Source organism: Procambarus clarkii, chromosome 21, assembly GCF_040958095.1.
Source record: "Procambarus clarkii isolate CNS0578487 chromosome 21, FALCON_Pclarkii_2.0, whole genome shotgun sequence".
Classification (NCBI taxonomy): Eukaryota; Metazoa; Arthropoda; class Malacostraca; order Decapoda; family Cambaridae; genus Procambarus; species Procambarus clarkii.
In genome coordinates this window covers 16,948,306-16,970,368 of record NC_091170.1, presented here as the reverse complement: position 1 = coordinate 16,970,368, position 22,063 = coordinate 16,948,306, and positions in this window count along the sequence as shown.

Below are 22,063 nucleotides of genomic sequence, written 5' to 3'. Positions count from 1 at the left end.
GCCCGACAGACCACTGGGACATTATCTAACACAGTGCACTGTTACAAACCCGTTAAGATTTCAACTTAGATTCAACAGAGCAGAGGAAGTTGTTAAACACATATGGCAAAATCTTACTGAAGCGACCATACGAGTCATAAATACTCTTCCTCCGCCCAAGTAAACCAGAAACAAGCATCACTTAGTGGGCCAGCCAGAGGCTTAGGGCCCGCGCAGGATTATCCCTGCTAAAAAGAAAAAAAAAAAAAAAAAAAAAACAATGTGTGTTGCTCTTACGTCCTACAGATGGCGCTGTTTTTCAAAAAAGCCTGTTTTTTTCTGTCACAGGTGAGGCATGTATTTAGTAGGTATATAAAAACACTCGCCTGTTCGAATGCAATGTTGTGTCAAAATTTCAAAGCAATCAATAAATAGGTTTCGAAGATTTCCCTCACTTGAAAAACACAGCTCTAAAAAAAACAAACATGTTTTTTTCTCTACTAGACATGGCATCTATATAGTATGTAAATAAAAACCTGCTCGGATTCGAATGGAACACTTTGTGAAAATTTCAAGGCAATCGGTGAAGAACTTTCGGAGATTAGCAATTTTGAACAAACGAACATTTCCATTTTTACTTTTATAGACTATCAGTACCCGACCATGCGTTGCTGTGGCTCAGAATCGCACATGCATTGCTGAGCCACAGCAACCTTCCCTGTCCCCCACTCCTCCAAACTATTCCCCCCTCATCCATTTCCTCGGTCTCCCAACCATTCCCCACTCCACCAACTCCTCGTCCTCCACACTCCACCATACCCTTTTCCTTCCCACCATACCCCACTCCCCTATCCCTTTGTCTTCCCCACCATTCTCCATTCCCCCATCACCTCGTCCCCACCACCTCAAACTCCCTCATCCCCTGGTCCTTCCCCACCATCTCTCGCTTCCGTCTCCTCGTCATCCCCACCATTCCCCCACTCCCTCGTCCGATGCCTTCACAAATTGTCTGATGTTCCCATTAGAAAATTGGGAACATCAAGTGATCTGATCTTACCATCACTGAAATATAAGAAAAACAGTTAAAAAATGAAATGAAAATATGAAAAATATGTACTCAAGAAAAAATATACTCAAGAAATGAACGAAATGGTAAACAACACAGCTCAATTCCAACGTAATTCACACAAAATAACTAAATTGAAATGAAAATAAATCAAAATCTATGAAAATTCAATTTATCAATCCAATTAGAAACACTGAAATGGAAATGTAACATATTTAGTATAGCATGTGTGTGTTGCTCCTACATGCAATGGATGGCGCTGCTTTCAAGAAAAGCATAATTTTACCTGTGACAGGTGTGGCACCTATACTTATACTTACGAAATGAACTGTATGGTAAACAACATAGCTCAATTCCTACACAAAATAATTCAATAAAAAATAGATAAATCGAAATCTATGAAAATAAAATTTATCAGTGCAATCGGAAACATTGAAATGGGATTCGTGACATATTTAGTATAGCGTGCATGTTGCTATTATGTGCAACAGATGGCGCTGTTTTTCAAAAACGCATGTTTTTACCTGTCAGAAGGGTGGTAGCCATATAGTAGGTACATAAAAAGATGCGCCTATTCGAATGAAAGATTGTGTCAAAATTTCAAAGCAATCGGTGAAGAACTTTCAGACATTAGAGCGAGTGTTGCTCTTACGTCCAACAGATGGCGCTGTTTAAAAAAAAAAGTTTTTTCCTGTCACAGGTGAGGCATGTATACAGTAGATATATAAAAACACACGCCTATTCGAATGCAACGTTGTGTCAAAATTTCAAAGCAATCGGTAATGAGGTCTTGAAGATTTCCTTCACATGAAAAACACATGAAAAACACAATTTTTCAGAAAAAGCATGTTTTTTTTTTTTATCGTCACAGATGTGACATCTATATAGTATGTACATAAAAACCTGTTCGGATGCGATTGGAACGTTGTGTGAAAATTTCAAAGCAATCGGTGAAGAACTTTCGGAGATTAGCGATTATGAACAAACAAACATTTCCATTTTTATTTATATAGATGGTAAACAATGGTTCGCAAAGCTCCTCTTTGCATTCTTTAAGCACTCTGGCAAACACTTCGTCTGGCACTGAGGATTTGTTTGGCTTGATTTTCCCTTTTTGTTTAATAACATACTTCTTGGTAACTGCTAAACTAGTCAACCTGTCTTTTATCCCAGCCACATAGACTTGTGTGGCTGAAAGCATAATGTTAAGTTCCTCTTTAGTAAATACAGAGATAAAATGTTTATTAAAAATACTAATCATCTCTTCGTCATTATCTGTTATCTGACCTGTCTCAGTTTTTAATGGACCTATCCTTTCCCTAATCTTTGTTCGATATAACTGAATAAATCCTTTAGGATTTGTCTTTGCTTGCCCTGCTATGCGAACTTCAGAGTTTCTTTTTACCCTCCTTATCTCCTTTTTAACATTTCTTAACTGTTGGACGAATTCTTGTTCTAAATTGACTTCCCCATTCTTAATCCTTTTGCACAAAGCATTTTGGGTAATTATTATTCGATCTATTCAATTTATATGGTATACTATGAGCCTGTGCTTTGCTTAGAATATTTTGAAATAAGTTATATTTTAAATCCGCATTGAAATTCCTTTTTACATCACCCATTGCTGGGTTCACGTCTCGTTCCAAGACCGCCCCACCCCCCCTTGCCCAAGACTTTCCAATCTATTTCATACAAAAAAATTCTTAGGCCATTAAAATCAGCTTTTCGTAAATCTGGCCCTTTAAAAGGATTTCCTCATAAAAATCTATTCCATTCTATGCTAAATCTGATTTCTTTGTGATCACTGTTTCCTAACTCTCCCTATTTCGATGTTATTAATTTGTATTTTTCTGTTAATTAACACTAAGTCTAAAATATTATTTTCCCGTGTTGGTTTCTTAATGTGTTGCTTAAGAGAGTAATCGTCAATTCTAGAAAATCTGCTTCATTATTCCCTATTATGTTAATCCAGTTTATTCCACAAAAATTAAAGTCACCCAAGACACAAATACTGTTAGACCTTGATGCTCAAGATATTTCATCCCATAGATGCTTTGCTTCAATTCTGTCTAAGTTTGGTTGCCTGTATAACTCCTACTATAAGAATTTTTGCTTTTTCGTTTAATTCTATCCAAATAATTTCTGTGTATGGCTCAGTGTTGATTCCCTCCTTGAGACTACATTTCAAATTTTCCCTAACATATATGGCTACTCCCCCTCCTCGTTTAATATATCTGTGTGAAATAGTATAAATCCATTTATTTGATATTTAGCTAATAGTCCTCTATTTTCTACATTCATCCACGTTACGGTGAAATAATATCTAGATTTCTGTGCAGACAAGAGCATTTAAGTCGTGTATTTTGTTTCTTAGACTTCTACTGTTAGTGTAATATACCCAAAGTGTAATGTTATTTTGAGGCTCTTCTCTTTCCCTGATCATTTTGCCAATTTGTTTCCTCCCCACAAACACATACTTCTATTACTTCCTTCCTCCATATCAATTCCCATACCACTATCTACTAACAGTTGAAACCCAAACAAACTCCTACAACCACAGGTTCCAACGAGTTGGCAACAACAGCAACCCCAGCCCCCGATAGATGCACCCCATCCCGAGCATACATGTCATTTCTTCCATAAAAGTGTTCCCAGTTACCTATGAAAAATATTGCACTTGATTTACAATATTTGTCAGCACAAACACCCCAAAACACCGTCCCAGCATCAGGACAAACACCCACAAACACCGTCCCGTCCTCCGCACAAACACTGTACCAGCCTCAGTAACAACTTTAACAAACAGTGTCCCAGCACAAATAACTACAAAAACCATCCTAGCACTAACACCCATAAACACCGTCCCAACACAAACACCACCCCAGCCGCAGCACAAACATGTACCATCAATCACTGTCCCTGCTTCTGCACAAACACCAACAAACACGCTTACAGTCTAAGCACAAAAAAACAAAAAAAACCTGTCCAAGCCTCAGCATAAACGGCCCAAAAAACCGTCCTTGCCTCCGAAAAAACACTGTCCCAGCCTTAGCACAAACATCAACCAACACTGTCCCAGCCTTAGCACAAACATCAACCAACACTGTCCCAGCCTTAGCACAAACATCAACCAACACTGTCCCAGCCTTAGCACAAACATCAACCAACGCTGTCCCAGCCTTAGCACAAACATCAACAAACACTGTCCCAGCCTTAGCACAAACATCAACCAACACTGTCCCAGCCTTAGCACAAACATCAACCAACACTGTCCCAGCCTTAGCACAAACATCAACCAACACTGTCCCAGCCTTAGCACAAACATCAACCAACACTGTCCCAGCCTTAGCACAAACATCAACAAACACTGTCCCAGCCTTAGCACAAACATCAACAAACACTGTCCCAGCCTTAGCACAAACATCAACAAACACTGTCCCAGCCTTAGCACAAACACCAACAAAACAAATACTGTCCCAGCCTTAGCACAAACATCAACAAACACTGTCCCAGCCTCAGCACAAACATCAACAAACACTGTCCCAGCCTTAGCACAAACATCAACAAACACTGTCCCAGCCTTAGCACAAACATCAGCAAACACTGTCCCAGCCTTAGCACAAACACCAACAAAATAAACACTGTCCCAGCCTCAGCACAAACACGATCCCAGCCTCGGCACAAACACCGTCCCTGCCTAAGAACAAGCACCAACAAAACCGCCCCAGCCTCAGAACAAACACTGTCCCAACCTAAGCATAAACACAAACAAACACCGCCATGTTCTACGCTGTGAACTGGGTGTGGGTAATAGTTTCTACCGCAGCCAATAGACGGCTCTCACCAAAACACTAAAATTCCATTGAAACCTCTGAATTGAAATTCAGGGAGCGCGCGTGAGGCGGGAGTTGGGGCCGTCTGCGGCGTCTCCACCGTAAACAAAGCCCAAGTTTTGCATACCGTCAGAAATTCCCCGCGAGTGTGGGGAAGTTCCCTGCCAGGTGCGTGTGAGCGGCAGCCAGGGCGGGGCGTGCTAATTACCTAGGGAAATTTTCCAATACAGATGCTTCACTTCTGGGGAATTAAGCAGGGAAGAATTGGTACGTTTGGGTAATAATTATATTTTAACTTTTAAATTGATTTGATGATTGACATAAGTGTCTTTGTAAAATGTCCAAGACGCTGGAGTAATCTTATTTTCAATCTGGCAGAGAATTTGGAAAATCTTGGAAATATTTTGCTATGAACGTGAGAAAATTATAGATTGTCTGGAGTTGGCGGGCCAGGCCTGGCTGCCTTACACAGCTGCTCCACACCCTTCCCAGACACCCCACCACACACCAGCCCTTCCCTGCTCCACACCCCTCCTAGACAACCACCACACACCAGCCCTTCCCTGCTCCACACCCCAACCAGACAACCACCACACACTAGCCCTTCCCTGCTCCACACCCCTCCCAGACCCCCACCACACACCAGACCTTCCCTGCTCCACCCCCCTCCCTGACTCCCACCACACACCATCCCTTCCCTGCTCCACACCCCTCCCAGACAACCACCACACACCAGCCCTTCCCTGCTCCACACCCCTCCCAGACCCCCACCACACACCAGACCTTCCCTGCTCCACCCCCCTCCCTGACCCCCACCACACACCAGCCCTTCCCTGCTCCACACCCCTCCCAGACAACCACCACACACCAGCCCTTCCCTGCTCCACCCCCCTCCCTGACCCCCACCACACACCAGCCCTTCCCTGCTCCACACCCCTCCCAGACAGCCACCACACACCAGCCCTTCCCTGCTCCACACCCCTCCCAGACACCCCCCCCACCACCACACACCAGCCCTTCCCTGCTCCACACCCCTCCCAGACCCCCACCACACACCAACCCTTCCCTGTTCCACACCCCTCCCAGAACCCTCACCACACACCAGCCTTTCCCTGCTCCACACCCCTTCCTGACCCCCCCCCCCACCACACACCAGCCCTTCCCTGCTCCACACCCCTCCCTGACCCCCACCACACACCAGCCCTTCCCTGCTCCACACCCCTCCCCGACGACACCACACACCAGACCTTCCCTGCTCCACCCCCCTCCCTGACCCCCACCACACACCAGCCCTTCCCTGCTCCACCCCCCTCCCTGACCCCCACCACACACCAGCCCTTCCCTGCTCCACACCCCTCCATGACCCCCACCACACACCAGCCCTTCCCTGCTCCACACCCCTCCCCGACGACACCACACACCAGACCTTCCCTGCTCCACCCCCCTCCCTGACCCCCACCACACACCAGCCCTTCCCTGCTCCACACCCCTCCCCGACCACACCACACACCAGACCTTCCCTGCTCCACACCCCTCCCCGACCACACCACACACCAACCCTTCCCTGCTCCACACCCCTCCCCGACCACACCACACACCAGACCTTCCCTGCTCCACCCCCCTCCCCGACCACACCACACACCAGACCTTCCCTGCTCCACCCCCCTCCCCGACCACACCACACACCAGCCCTTCCCTGCTCCACACCCCTCCCCGACCACACCACACACCAGACATTCCCTGCTCCACCCCCCTCCCTGACCACACCACACACCAGACCTTCCCTGCTCCACCCCCCCTCCCCGACCACACCACACACCAGACCTTCCCTGCTCCACCCCCCTCCCCGACCACACCACACACCAGACCTTCCCTGCTCCACCCCCCTTCCCGACCACACAACACACCAGACCTTCACTGCTCCACACCCCTCCCTGACCCCCACCACACACCAGACCTTCCCTGCTCCACCCCCCTTCCCGACCACACCACACACCAGACCTTCCCTGCTCCACCCCCCTTCCCGACCACACAACACACCAGACCTTCCCTGCTCCACACCCCTCCCTGACCCCCACTACACACCAGACCTTCCCTGCTCCACCCCCCTTCCCGACCACACAACACACCGGACCTTCCCTGCTCCACCCCCCTCCCCGACCACACCACACACCAGACCTTCCCTGCTTCACCCCCTCCCCGACCACACAACACACCCGACCTTCCCTGCTCCACCCCCCTTCCCGACCACACAACACACCAGACCTTCCCTGCTCCACCCCCCTCCCCGACCACACCACACACGAGACCTTCCCTGCTCCACCCCCCTTCCCGACCACACAACACACCAGACCTTCCCTGCTCCACCCCCCTCCCCGACCACACCACACACCAGACCTTCCCTGCTCCACCCCCCTCCCCGACCACACCACACACCAGACCTTCCCTGCTCCACCCCCCTCCCCGACCACACCACACACCAGACCTTCCCTGCTCCACCCCCCTCCCCGACCACACCACACACCAGACCTTCCGTGCTCCACCCCCCTCCCCGACCACACCACACACCAGACCTTCCCTGCTCCACCCCCCTCCCCGACCACACCACACACCAGACCTTCCCTGCTCCACCCCCCTCCCCGACCACACCACACACCAGACCTTCCCTGCTCCACCCCCCCTCCCCGACCACACCACACACCAGACCTTCCCTGCTCCACCCCCCTCCCCGACCACACCACACACCAGACCTTCCCTGCTCCACCCCCCTTCCCGACCACACAACACACCAGACCTTCCCTGCTCCACCCCCCTCCCCGACCACACCACACACCAGACCTTCCCTGCTCCACCTCCCTCCCCGACCACACCACACACCAGACCTTCCCTGCTCCACCCCCCTCCCCGACCACACCACACATCAGACCTTCCCTGCTCCACCCCCCTTCCCGACCACACAACACACCAGACCTTCCCTGCTCCACCCCCCTCCCCGACCACACCACACACCAGACCTTCCCTGCTCCACCCCCCTCCCCGACCACACCACACACCAGACCTTCCGTGCTCCACCCCCCTTCCCGACCACACCACACACCAGACCTTCCCTGCTCCACCCCCCTTCCCGACCACACAAATCACCAGACCTTCCGTGCTCCACCCCCCTCCCCGACCACACCACACACCAGACCTTTCCTGCTCCACACCCCTCCCCGACCACACAACACACCAGACCTTCCCTGCTCCACCCCCCTCCCCGACCACACCACACACCCATCACCTCGCACAAGAGCAGGGACCAGCGGCCTGGGACGCGAGGCACCAAGACAGTAAAGGCGGGAACACTTCTGGTGGCAGAACATCTTGCTGTAGGACAGCGGGTCGAAGCCTGTACATCTCTCAGCCTGTCGAGAGAGCCTCTTACACCTGCACACGACCCGTCAGCCTCGCCACCATGTATCCTGACACATCTGGCATCATCATCTCCACATGTGACAACCCTGACACATCTGGCACCAACATCTCCACATGTGACTAACCTATTAACTGGCGCACGTCGTTCCAATATATTGCTTCAGGAGCCCTCCAGACAACAACAATATTTTGTTTGTGTCTCGCTCAGCCCAGCGTCAGACCATGTTGCTCAGCCCAGCGTCAGACCATGTTGCTGAGCCCAGCATCAGAAAATGTTGCTCAGCCCAGCGTCAGACCATGTTGCTCAGCCCAGCGTCAGACCATGTTGCTGAGGCCAGCGTCAGACCATGTTGCTCAGCCCAGCGTCAGACCATGTTGCTGAGCCCAGCGTCAGACCATGTTGCTGAACCCAGCGTCAGACCATGTTGCTGAACCCAGCGTCAGACCATGTTGCTCAGCCCAGCGTCAGACCATGTTGCTGAACCTAGCGTCAGACCATGTTGCTGAACCCAGCGTCAGACCATGTTGCTCAGCCCAGCGTCAGACCATGTTGCTGAGCCCAGCGTCAGACCATGTTGCTGAGGCCAGCGTCAGACCATGTTGCTGAGGCCAGCGTCAGACCATGTTGCTGAGCCCAGCGTCAGACCATGTTGCTGAGCCCAGCGTCAGACCATGTTGCTCGGCCCAGCGTCAGATCATGTTGCTCGGCCCAGCGTCAGACCATGTTGCTCGGCCCAGCGTCAGACCATGTTGCTGAACCCAGCGTCAGACCATGTTGCTGAGCCCAGCGTCAGACCATGTTGCTGAGGCCAGCATCAGACCATGTTGCTGAGGCCAGCGTCAGACCATGTTGCTGAGGCCAGCGTCAGACCATGTTGCTGAGGCCAGCGTCAGACCATGTTGCTGAGCCCAGCGTCAGACCATGTTGCTGAGCCCAGCGTCAGACCATGTTGCTGAGGCCAGCGTCAGACCATGTTGCTCGGCCCAGCGTCAGACAATGTTGCTGAGCCCAGCGTCAGACCATGTTGCTGAGCCCAGCGTCAGACCATGTTGCTCGGCCCAGCGTCAGACCATGTTGCTCGGCCCAGCGTCAGACCATGTTGCTCGGCCCAGCGTCAGACCATGTTGCTCGGCCCAGCGTCAGACCATGTTGCTCGGCCCAGCGTCAGACCATGTTGCTCGGCCCAGCGTCAGACCATGTTGCTGAGCCCAGCGTCAGACCATGTTGCTGAACCCAGCGTCAGACCATGTTGCTGAACCCAGCGTCAGACCATGTTGCTCAGCCCAGCGTCAGACCATGTTGCTCAGCCCAGCGTCAGACCATGTTGCTCAGCCTAGCGTCAGACCATGTTGCTCAGCCCAGCGTCAGACCATGTTGCTCAGCCCAGCGTCAGACCATGTTGCTCGGCCCAGCGTCAGACCATGTTGCTCGGCCCAGCGTCAGACCATGTTGCTGAGCCCAGCGTCAGACCATGTTGCTGAACCCAGCGTCAGACCATGTTGCTGAACCCAGCGTCAGACCATGTTGCTCAGCCCAGCGTCAGACCATGTTGCTCAGCCCAGCGTCAGACCATGTTGCTCAGCCTAGCGTCAGACCATGTTGCTCAGCCCAGCGTCAGACCATGTTGCTCAGCCCAGCGTCAGACCATGTTGCTCGGCCCAGCGTCAGACCATGTGGCTCGTCCCAGCGTCAGACCATGTTGCTGAACACAGCGTCAGACCATGTTGCTGAACCCAGCGTCAGACCATGTTGCTGAACCCAGCGTCAGACCATGTTGCTGAACCCAGCGTCAGACCATGTTGCTGAGCCCAGCGTCAGACCAAGTTGCTCAGCCCAGCGTCAGACCATGTTGCTCAGCCCAGCGTCAGACCATGCTGCTCAGCCCAGCGTCAGACCATGTTGCTCAGCCCAGCGTCAGACCATGTTGCTGAACCCAGCGTCAGACCATGTTGCTGAACCCAGCGTCAGACCATGTTGCTGAACCCAGCGTCAGACCATGTTGCTCAGCCCAGCGTCAGACCATGTTGCTCAGCCCAGCGTCAGACCATGTTGCTCGGCCCAGCGTCAGACCATGTTGCTGAGCCCAGCGTCAGACCATGTTGCTGAACCCAGCGTCAGACCATGTTGCTCAGCCCAGCGTCAGACCATGTTGCTCAGCCCAGCGTCAGACCATGTTGCTGAACCCAGCGTCAGACCATGTTGCTCAGCCCAGCGTCAGACCATGTTGCTCAGCCCAGCGTCAGACCATGTTGCTCAGCCCAGCGTCAGACCATGTTGCTCAGCCCAGCGTCAGACCATGTTGCTGAACCCAGCGTCAGACCATGTTGCTGAGGCCAGCGTCAGACCATGTTGCTGAGCCCAGCGTCAGACCATGTTGCTGAGCCCAGCGTCAGACCATGTTGCTGAGGCCAGCGTCAGACCATGTTGCTCAGCCCAGCGTCAGACCATGTTGCTGAACCCAGCGTCAGACCATGTTGCTGAGCCCAGCGTCAGACCATGTTGCTCAGCCCAGCGTCAGACCATGTTGCTCAGCCCAGCGTCAGACCATGTTGCTCAGCCCAGCGTCAGACCGTGTTGCTCAGCCCAGCGTCAGACCATGTTGCTCAGCCCAGCGTCAGACCGTGTTGCTGAGCCCAGCGTCAGACCATGTTGCTGAGCCCAGCGTCAAACCATGTTGCTCAGCCCAGCGTCAGACCGTGTTGCTCAGCCCAGCGTCAGACCATGTTGCTCAGAGCAGCGTCAGACCATGTTGCTGAGGCCAGCGTCAGACCGTGTTTCTGAGCCCAGCGTCAGACCATGTTGCTCGGCCCAGCGTCAGACAGTGTTGCTGAGGCCAGCGTCAGACCATGTTGCTCAGCCCAGCGTCAGACCGTGTTGCTGAGGCCAGCGTCAGACCGTGTTGCTGAGGCCAGCGTCAGACCATGTTGCTCAGCCCAGCGTCAGACTGTGTTGCTGAGGCCAGCGTCAGACCATGTTGCTCAGCCCAGCGTCAGACCGTGTTGCTCAGCCCAGCGTCAGACCGTGTTGCTCAGCCCAGCGTCAGACCGTGTTGCTCAGCCCAGCGTCAGACCATGTTGCTCAGAGCAGCGTCAGACCATGTTGCTGAGGCCAGCGTCAGACCGTGTTGCTGAGGCCAGCGTCAGACCGTGTTGCTCAGCCCAGCGTCAGACCGTGTTGCTCAGCCCAGCGTCAGACCGTGTTGCTCAGCCCAGCGTCAGACCGTGTTGCTCAGCCCAGCGTCAGACCGTGTTGCTCAGCCCAGCGTCAGACCGTGTTGCTCAGCCCAGCGTCAGACCGTGTTGCTCAGCCCAGCGTCAGACCGTGTTGCTCAGCCCAGCGTCAGACCGTGTTGCTCAGCCCAGCGTCAGACCGTGTTGCTCAGCCCAGCGTCAGACCGTGTTGCTCAGCCCAGCGTCAGACCGTGTTGCTCAGCCCAGCGTCAGACCGTGTTGCTCAGCCCAGCGTCAGACCGTGTTGCTCAGCCCAGCGTCAGACCGTGTTGCTCAGCCCAGCGTCAGACCGTGTTGCTCAGCCCAGCGTTAGACCGTGTTGCTCAGCCCAGCGTCAGACCATGTTGTGGTCTCCTGGAGGTGACAGAGATGGACGGCGTCACAGCGAGACAGTGTTGTCCAACACGCAGACTCTCTGTAACCAGATTATACTGTAACAGAGAGATAGCGGCACTGTAAGCAGCCTATGCTGTAACTAAGAGGCAGAGGCACTGTAACCAAATTATACTGTATCTTAGAGGCAGAGGCACTGTAACCAAATTATGCTGTAACAGAGAGGTAGCGGCACTGTAACCATCACCCGGTTACAGTGCCGCTACCCGGCACTGTACACAACCAGCTGCACCCGGCCTCTGTACACAACCAGCTGCACCCGGCCTCTGTACACAACCAGCTGCACCCGGCCTCTGTACACAACCAGCTGCACCCGGCCTCTGTACACAACCAGCTGCACCCGACCACAGTACACAACCAGCTGCACCCGGCCACTGTTCACAACCAGCTGCAGCCGGCCTCTGTACACAACCAGCTGCACCTGGCCTCTGTACACAACCAGCTGCACCCGGCCACTGAACACAGCCAGCTGCACCCAGCTTCTGTACACAACCAGCTGCACCCAGCTTCTCTACACAACCAGCTGCACCCGACCACTGTACACAACCAGCTGCACCCGGCCTCTGTACACAACCAGCTGCACCCGCCCTCTGTACACAACCAGCTGCACCCGCCCTCTGTACACAACCAGCTGCACCTGGCCTCTGTGCACATAGTTCACAACCAGCTGCACCCGGCCTCTGTTCACAAAGTACACAACCAGCTGCACCCGCCCTCTGTACACAACCAGCTGCACCCGGCCTCTGTTCACAAAGTACACAACCAGCTGCACCCGCCCTCGGTACACAACCAGCTGCACCCGTCCTCTGTTCACAAAGTACACAACCAGCTGCACCCGCCCTCGGTACACAACCAGCTGTACCCGGCCTCTGTTCACAAAATACACAACCAGCTGCACACGGCCTCTGTACATAAGAGCTACAGCCGGCATCTTTACACAAAATACACAACCAGCTGCACCCTGCCTTTTTACACAGAGTACACAACCAGCTGCACCCGGTTTCTGTACAGAGAGAACACAACCAGCTGCACCCGGTCTCTGTACACAGAGTTCACAACCATCTGAACCCGGCCTCTGTACAAAAAGTACACAATCAGCTGCACACCGCTTCTGTACACAGTACACAATCAGCTGCACCCGGCCTCTGTACATATAGTACACAACCAGCTGCACCCGGCCTCTTTACACAGAGTACAGAAACAGCTGCACCCAGCCTCTGTACGCCGAGTACACAACCAGCTGCACCCTGCCTCTGTACGCCGAGTACACAACCAGCTGCACCCGGCCTCTTTACAGAGAGTACAGAAACAGCTGCACCCGGTCTCTGTACACAGAACACAACCAGCTGCACCCGGTCTCTGTACACCGAGTACACAACCAGCTGCACCTGGCCTCTGTACAGAGTTCATAACCAGCTGCACCCAGCCTCTGTACAAAAAGTACACAATCAGCTGCACACCGCTTCTGTACACAGTACACAATCAGCTGCACCCGGCCTCTGTACACAGAGTACACAATCAGCTGCACCCGGCCTCTATTTACAGAGTACACAACCAGCTGCACTCAACCTCTGTACAGAGAGTACTCAACCAGCTGCACCCGGCTTCTGTACGCCGAATACACAACCAGCTGCACCCGGCCTCTGTACAAAAAGTACACAATCAGCTGCACACCGCTTCTGTACACAGTACACAATCAGCTGCACCCGGCCTCTGTACACAAAGTACACAACCAGCTACACCCGGCTTCTGTGCACATAGTACACAATCAGCTACACCCGGCCTTTGTACACAAGTACACAACCAGCTGCGTCCGGCCTCTGCACACAACCTGCTGCACCTGGCCTCGGTACACAACCAGCTGCACCCAGCCACTGTACACAACCAGCTGCACCTAGCCTCTGAACACAACCAGCTGCACCTAGCCTCTGTACACATCCAGCTGCACACGGCCTCTGTACATTAAAGCTGCTCCCGGCCTCAGTACAAAGAACAAACAACCAGCTGCACTCTGCCTCTGTACACAGAATACACAACCAGCTGCACCCTGCCTCTATACACCGAGTGCACAAACAGCTGCACCCGGCCACTGCACACCTAGTACAAAACCAGCTGCCCCGGCAACTGCACACATAGTACACAACCAGCTGCACCCGGCCTCTGCACACATAGTACACAACCAGCTGCACCCGGTCTCTGTACACATAGTTCACAACCAGCTGCACCCGGTCTCTGTACACAGAGCACTTAACCAGCTGCACTCGGTATCTGTACATATAGTACACAACCAGCTGCACCCGGCCTCTGCACACATAGTACACAACCAGCTGCACCCGGTCTCTGTACACATAGTTCACAACCAGCTGCACCCGGTCTCTGTACACAGAGCACTTAACCAGCTGCACTCGGTATCTGTACATATAGTACACAACCAGCTGCACCCGGTCTCTGTACACAGAATACACAACCAGCTTCGCCCGGCCTCTGTACACAGAGTACAAAACCAGCTGCACCCGGCCTCTGTGCACATAGTACACAACCAGCTGCACTCGGCCTCTGTACACATAGTACACAACCAGCTGCACTTCGGCCTCTGTACACATAGTTCACAACCAGCTGCACCCTGCCTCTACACACATAGTACACAACCAGCTGCTCCCGGCCTCTGTACATAACAGCTGCACTCGACCTCTGTACACAGAATACACAACCAGTTGCACCCGGCCTCTTTACGGCGAGTACACAACCAGCTGCGCCCAGCCTCTGTACACAACCAGCTGCACCTAGCCTCTGAACACAACCAGCTGCACCTAGCCTCTGTATACATCCAGCTGCACCTGATCTCTGTACACAACCTGCTGTACCCGGCCACGTTATACAACCAGTTGCACCCGGCAACAGTATACAACCAGCTGCACACGGCCTCTACATTACAGCTGCACCCGGCCTCAGTAAAAAGAACAAACAACCAGCTGCACTCTGCCTCGGTACACAGAATTCACAACCAGCTGCACCCTGCCTCTATACACAGAGTACACAAACAGCTGCACCCGGCCACTGCACACATAGTACACAACCAGCTGCACCCGGCCACTGCACACATAGTACACAACCAGCTGCACCCGGTCCACTGCACACATAGTACACAACCAGCTGAACACGGTCTCTGTACACCGAGTACACAACCAGCTGCACCCGGAATCTGTACATATAGTACACAACCAGCTGCAACCGGTCTCTGTACAGAGAGTACACAACCAGCTGCACTCCACCTCTATACACAGAGTACACAACCAGCTGTACCCGGTCTTTGTACTCAGAATACACAACCAGCTGCCCCCGACCTCTGTACACAGAGTACACAACCAGCTGCACCCGGTCTCTGTACACAGAGTACACAACCAGCTGCATTCGGTATCTGTACATATAGTACACAACCAGCTGCACTCGGTCTCTGTACACAGAATACACAACCAGCTGCACCCGGCCTCTGTACACATAGTACACAACCAGCTGCACTCGGTCTCTGTACACAGAATACACAACCAGCTGCCCATGGCCTCTGTACACATAGTACACAACCAGCTGCACCCGGCCTCTGTACACATAGTACACAACCAGCTGCACTCGGACTCTGTACACATAGTACACAACCAGCTGCACCCGGCCTCTGTACGGCGAGTACACAACCAGCACCAGCCGGCCGCTGTGCAAAAAGTATACAACCAGCTGCACCCGGCCTCTGTATACAGAGTACACAACCAGCTGCACCCGGCCTCTGTTCACAAAGTACAAAACCAGCTGCCCCCGGCTTCTGTACACATAGTACACAATCAGCTACACCCGGCCTCTGTACACAAAGTGCACAACCAGCTGCGCCCGGCCTCTGCACACAACCTGCTGCACCTGGCCTCGGTACACAACCAGCTGCACCCAGCCACTGTACACAATCCAGCTGCACCTAGCCTCTGAACACAACCAGCTGCACCTAGCCTCTGTACACATCCAGCTGCACCCGGCCTCTGTACATAACCAGCTGTACCCGGCCACAGTATACAACCAACTGCACACGGCCACAGTATACAACCAGCTGCACACGGCCTCTGTACATTAAAGCTGCTCCCGGCCTCAGTACAAAGAACAAACAACCAGCTGCACTCTGCCTCTGTACACAGAATACACAACCAGCTGCACCCTGCCTCTATATACCGAGTACGCAAACAGCTGCACCCGGCCACTGCACACCTAGTACAAAACCAGTTGCACCCGGCCTCTGTACACATAGTACACAACCAGCTGCACCCGGCCTCTGTACACATAGTTCACAACCAGCTGCACCCAGTCTCTGTACACAGAGAACACAACTAGCTGCACTCGGTATCTGTACATATAGTACACAACCAGCTGCACTCGGTCTCTGTACACAGAATACACAACCAGCTGCGCCCGGCCTCTGTACACAGAGTACAAAACCAGCTGCACCCGGCCTCTGTACACATAGTACACAACCAGCTGCACTCGGCCTCTGTACACATAGTACACAACCAGCTGCACTCGGCCTCTGTACACATAGTACACAACCAGCTAAACCCGGCCTCTGCGCACATAGTACACAACCAGCTGCTCCCGGCCTCTGTACATAACAGCTGCACCCGACCTCTGTACACAGAATTACACAGAATACACAACCAGCTGCACCCGGCCTCTGTACGGCGAGTACACAACCAGCTGCACCCAGCCTCTGTACACATAGTACACAACCAGCTGCACTCGGCCTCTGTACACATAGTACACAACCAGCTGCACCCGGCCTCTGTACACAGAATACACAACCAGCAGCACACGGCTTCTGTACGCTGAGTATACAACCAGCTGCACCCGGCCTCTTTACATAGAGTACACAACCAGCTGCACCCGGCCTCTGTACACAGAATACACAACCAGCTGCACACGGCCTCTGTACGCTGAGTATACAACCAGCTGCACCCGGCCTCTTTACATAGGGTACACAACTAGCTGCACCCAGCCTCTTTACATAGAGTACAAAACCAGCTGCACCCGGCCTCTTTACACAGAGTACAAAACCAGCTGCACCCGGCCTCAGTACAAAAATTACACAACCAGCTGCACACGGCTTCTGTACACGGAGTTCACAATCAGCTGCACCCGGCCACTGTACACGGAGTACACAATCAGTTGCCACCGGCCTCTGTACACATAGTACACAACCAGCTGCACCCGGCCTCTGTACACAGTACACAACCAGCTGCACCCGGCCTCTGTACACATAGTACACAACCAGCTGCACCCAGCCTCTGCACACATAGTACACAATCAGTTGCCCCAGGCCTCTGTACAAAAAGTACACAACCAGCTGCGCCCGGCCTCTGTTCACAAAGTACACAACCAGCTGCACCCAGCCTCTGTACAAAAAGTACACAACCAGCTGCGCCCGGCCTCTGCACACAAAGTACACAACCAGCTGCACCCAGCCTCTGTACAAAAAGTACACAACCAGCTGCGCCCGGCCTCTGTTCACAAAGTACACAACCAGCTGCACCCAGCCTCTGTACAAAAAGTACACAACCAGCTGCACCCGGCCTCTGCACACATAGTACACAACCAGCTGCGCCCGGCCTCTGTACAAAAAGTACACAACCAGCTGCACCCGGCCTCTGTTCACAAAGTACACAACAAGCTGCCCCCGGCCTCTGTACACAGAGTACACAATCAGCTACACCCGGCCACTGTACAAAAAGTACACAACCAGCTGCGCCCGGCCTCTGCACACAACCTGCTGCAACTGGCATCGGTACACAACCAGCTGCACCCAGCTACTGTACACAACCAGCTGCACCTAGCCTCTGAACACAACCAGCTGCACCTAGCCTCTGTATACATCCAGCTGCACCTGGTCTCTGTACACAACCAGCTGTACCCGGCCACAGTATACAACCAGCTGCACCCGGCCACAGTATACAACAAGCTGCACACGGCCTCTGTAGATTACAGCTGCACACGGCCTCTGTAGATTACAGCTGCACCCGGCTTCAGTACAAAGAACAAACAACCAGCTGCACTCTGCCTCTGTACACAGAATTCACAACCAGCTGCATGCGGCCACTGCACACATAGTACACAACCAGCTGCACCCGGTCTCTGTACACATAGTACACAACCAGCTGCACCCGGTCTCTATACACCGAGTACACAACCAGCTGCACCCAGTATCTGTACATATAGTACACAACCAGCTGCAACCGGTCTCTGTACAGAGAGTACACAACCAGCTGCATTCCACCTCTATACACAGAGTACACAATTAACCAGCTGTACCCGGTCTTTGTACACAGAATACACAACCAGCTGCCCCGGACCTCTGTACACAGAGTACACAAGCAGCTGCACTCGGTATCTCTACATATAGTACACAACCAGCTGCACTCGGTCTCTGTACACAGAATACACAACCAGCTGCACCCGGCCTCTGTACACATAGTACACAACCAGCTGCACTCGGTCTCTGTACACAGAATACACAACCAGCTGCACCCGGCCTCTGTACACATAGTACACAACCAGCTGCACCCGGCCTCTGTACAGCGAGTACACAACCAGCTGCACCCGGCCGCTGTGCACATAGTTCACCACCAGCTGCACCCTGCCTCTGTACATAACAGCTGCACCTGGCCTCTTTACACAGAATTCACAACCAGCTGCACACGGCTTCTGTACGCCGAGTATACAACCAGCTGCACCCGGCCTCTGCACACATGGGCCTCGTAGCCTGGTGGATAGCGCGCAGGACTCGTAATTCTGTGGCGCGGGTTCGATTCCCGCACGAGGCAGAAACAAATGGGCAAAGTTTCTTTCACCCTGAATGCCCCTGTTACCTAGCAGTAAATAGGTACCTGGGAGTTAGTCAGCTGTCACGGGCTGCTTCCTGGGGGTGGAGGCCTGGTCGAGGACCGGGCCGCGGGGACACTAAAGCCCCGAAATCATCTCAAGATAACCTCAAGATAACATGGTACACAACCAGTTGCACACGGCCTCTGTACACATAGTACACAACCAGCTGCACTCGGCCTCGGTACACATAGTACACAACCAGCTGCCCCCGGCCTCTGTACACAGAATACACAACCAGCTGCACACGGCCTCTTTACACAGAGTACAAAACCAGCTGCACCTGGCCTCAGTACAAAAATTACACAACCAGCTGCACAAGGCTTCTGTACACAGTACACAACCAGCTGCACCCGGTCTCTATTCACAGAGTACACAATCAGCTGCACCCGGACTCTGTAGAAAGAGGACACAATCAGTTGCCCCCGGCCTCTGTACACATAGTTCACAACCAGCTGCACCCAGCCTCTGCACACATAGTATACAACCAGCTGCACCCAGCCTCTGTACACATAGTACTCAACCAGCTGCACCCGGCCTCTGTATACAGAGTACACAACCAGCTGCACCCGGCCTCTGTTCACAAAGTACACAACCAGCTGCCCCGGCCTCTGTACACATAGTTCACAACCAGCTGCACCCAGCCTCTGCACACATAGTATACAACCAGCTGCACCCAGCCTCTGTACACATAGTACTCAACCAGCTGCACCCGGCCTCTGTACACATAGTACACAACCAGCTGCACCCAGCCTCTGCACACATAGTATACAACCAGCTGCACCCAGCCTCTGTACACATAGTACTCAACCAGCTGCACCCGGCCTCTGTATACAGAGTACACAACCAGCTGCACCCGGCCTCTGTTCACAAAGTACACAACCAGCTGCCCCGGCCTCTGTACACATAGTTCACAACCAGCTGCACCCAGCCTCTGCACACATAGTATACAACCAGCTGCACCCAGCCTCTGTACACATAGTACTCAACCAGCTGCACCCGGCCTCTGTACACATAGTACACAACCAGCTGCACCCGGCCTCTGTTCACAAAGTACACAACCAGCTGCCCCCGGCCTCTGTACACAGAGTACACAATCAGCTACACCAGGCCTCTGTACAAAAAGTACACAACCAGCTGCCCCCGGCCTCTGCAGACATAGTACACAACCAGATGCACCCAGCCTCTGTACAAAAAGTACAGAACCAGCTGCACCCGGCCTATGTTCACAAAGTACACAACCAGCTGCACCCAGCCTCTGTACAAAAAGTACACAACCAGCTGCGCCCGGCCTCTGCACACATAGTACACAACCAGCTGAACCCGGCCTCAGTACAAAAAGTACAGAACCAGCTGCGCCCGGCCTATGTTCACAAAGTACACAACCAGCTGCCCCCGGCCTCTTTACACAGAGTACAAAACCAGCTGCACCTGGCCTCAGTACAAAAATTACACAACCAGCTGCACAAGGCTTCTGTACACAGTACACAACCAGCTGCACCCGGTCTCTATTCACAGAGTACACAATCAGCTGCACCCGGACTCTGTAGAAAGAGGACACAATCAGTTGCCCCCGGCCTCTGTACACATAGTTCACAACCAGCTGCACCCAGCCTCTGCACACATAGTATACAACCAGCTGCACCCAGCCTCTGTACACATAGTACTCAACCAGCTGCACCCGGCCTCTGTATACAGAGTACACAACCAGCTGCACCCGGCCTCTGTTCACAAAGTACACAACCAGCTGCCCCGGCCTCTGTACACATAGTTCACAACCAGCTGCACCCAGCCTCTGCACACATAGTATACAACCAGCTGCACCCAGCCTCTGTACACATAGTACTCAACCAGCTGCACCCGGCCTCTGTACACATAGTACACAACCAGCTGCACCCGGCCTCTGTTCACAAAGTACACAACCAGCTGCCCCCGGCCTCTGTACACAGAGTACACAATCAGCTACACCAGGCCTCTGTACAAAAAGTACACAACCAGCTGCCCCCGGCCTCTGCAGACATAGTACACAACCAGATGCACCCAGCCTCTGTACAAAAAGTACAGAACCAGCTGCACCCGGCCTATGTTCACAAAGTACACAACCAGCTGCACCCAGCCTCTGTACAAAAAGTACACAACCAGCTGCGCCCGGCCTCTGCACACATAGTACACAACCAGCTGAACCCGGCCTCAGTACAAAAAGTACAGAACCAGCTGCGCCCGGCCTATGTTCACAAAGTACACAACCAGCTGCCCCCGGCCTCTGTACACAGAGTACACAATCAGCTACACCCGGCTTCTGTACAACAAGTATACAACCAGCTGCATCCGGTCTCTGTACACATAGTACACAACCAGCTGCTCCCGGCCTCTGTACAAAAAGTATACAACCAGCTGCACCCGGCCTCTGTACACAAAGTACACATCCAGCTGCACCTGGTCTCTGTACACAACCAGCTGTACCCGGCCACAGTATACAACCAGTTGCACCCGGCCACAGTATACAACCAGCTGCACACGGCCTCTGTACATTACAGCTGCACCCGGCCTCAGTACAAAGAAAAAACAACCAGTTGCACCCGGCCTCTGTACACAGAATACACAACCAGCTGCACCCGGCCTCTGTACACAGAATACACAACCAGCTGCACACGGCCTCTGTACGCTGAGTATACAACCAGCTGCACCCGGCCTCTTTACATAGAGTACTCAACCAGCTGCACCCGGCCTCTTTACACAGAGTACAAAACCAGCTACACCCGGCCTCTTTACACAGTACAAAACCAGCTGCACCCGGCCTCTTTACACAGAGTACAAAACCAGCTGCACCCGGCCTCTTTACACAGAGTACACAACCAGCTGCACCCGGCCTCTTTACACAGAGTACAAAACCAGCTGCACCCGGCCTCTGTACACATAGTACACAACCAGCTTCACCCGGCCTCTGTACACATAGTACACAACCAGCTGCACCCGGCCTCTGTACACATAGTACACAACCAGCTGCACCCAGCCTCTGCACACATGGTACACAATCAGTTGCCCCCCGGCCTCTGTACACATAGTACACAACCAGCTGCACCCGGCCTCTGTACACATAGTACACAACCAGATGCACCCAGCCTCTGTACAAAAAGTACACAACCAGCTGCGCCCGGCCTCTGCACACATAGTATACAACCAGCTGCACCCAGCCTCTGTACAAAAAGTATACAACCAGCTGCACCCGGCCTCTGTTCAC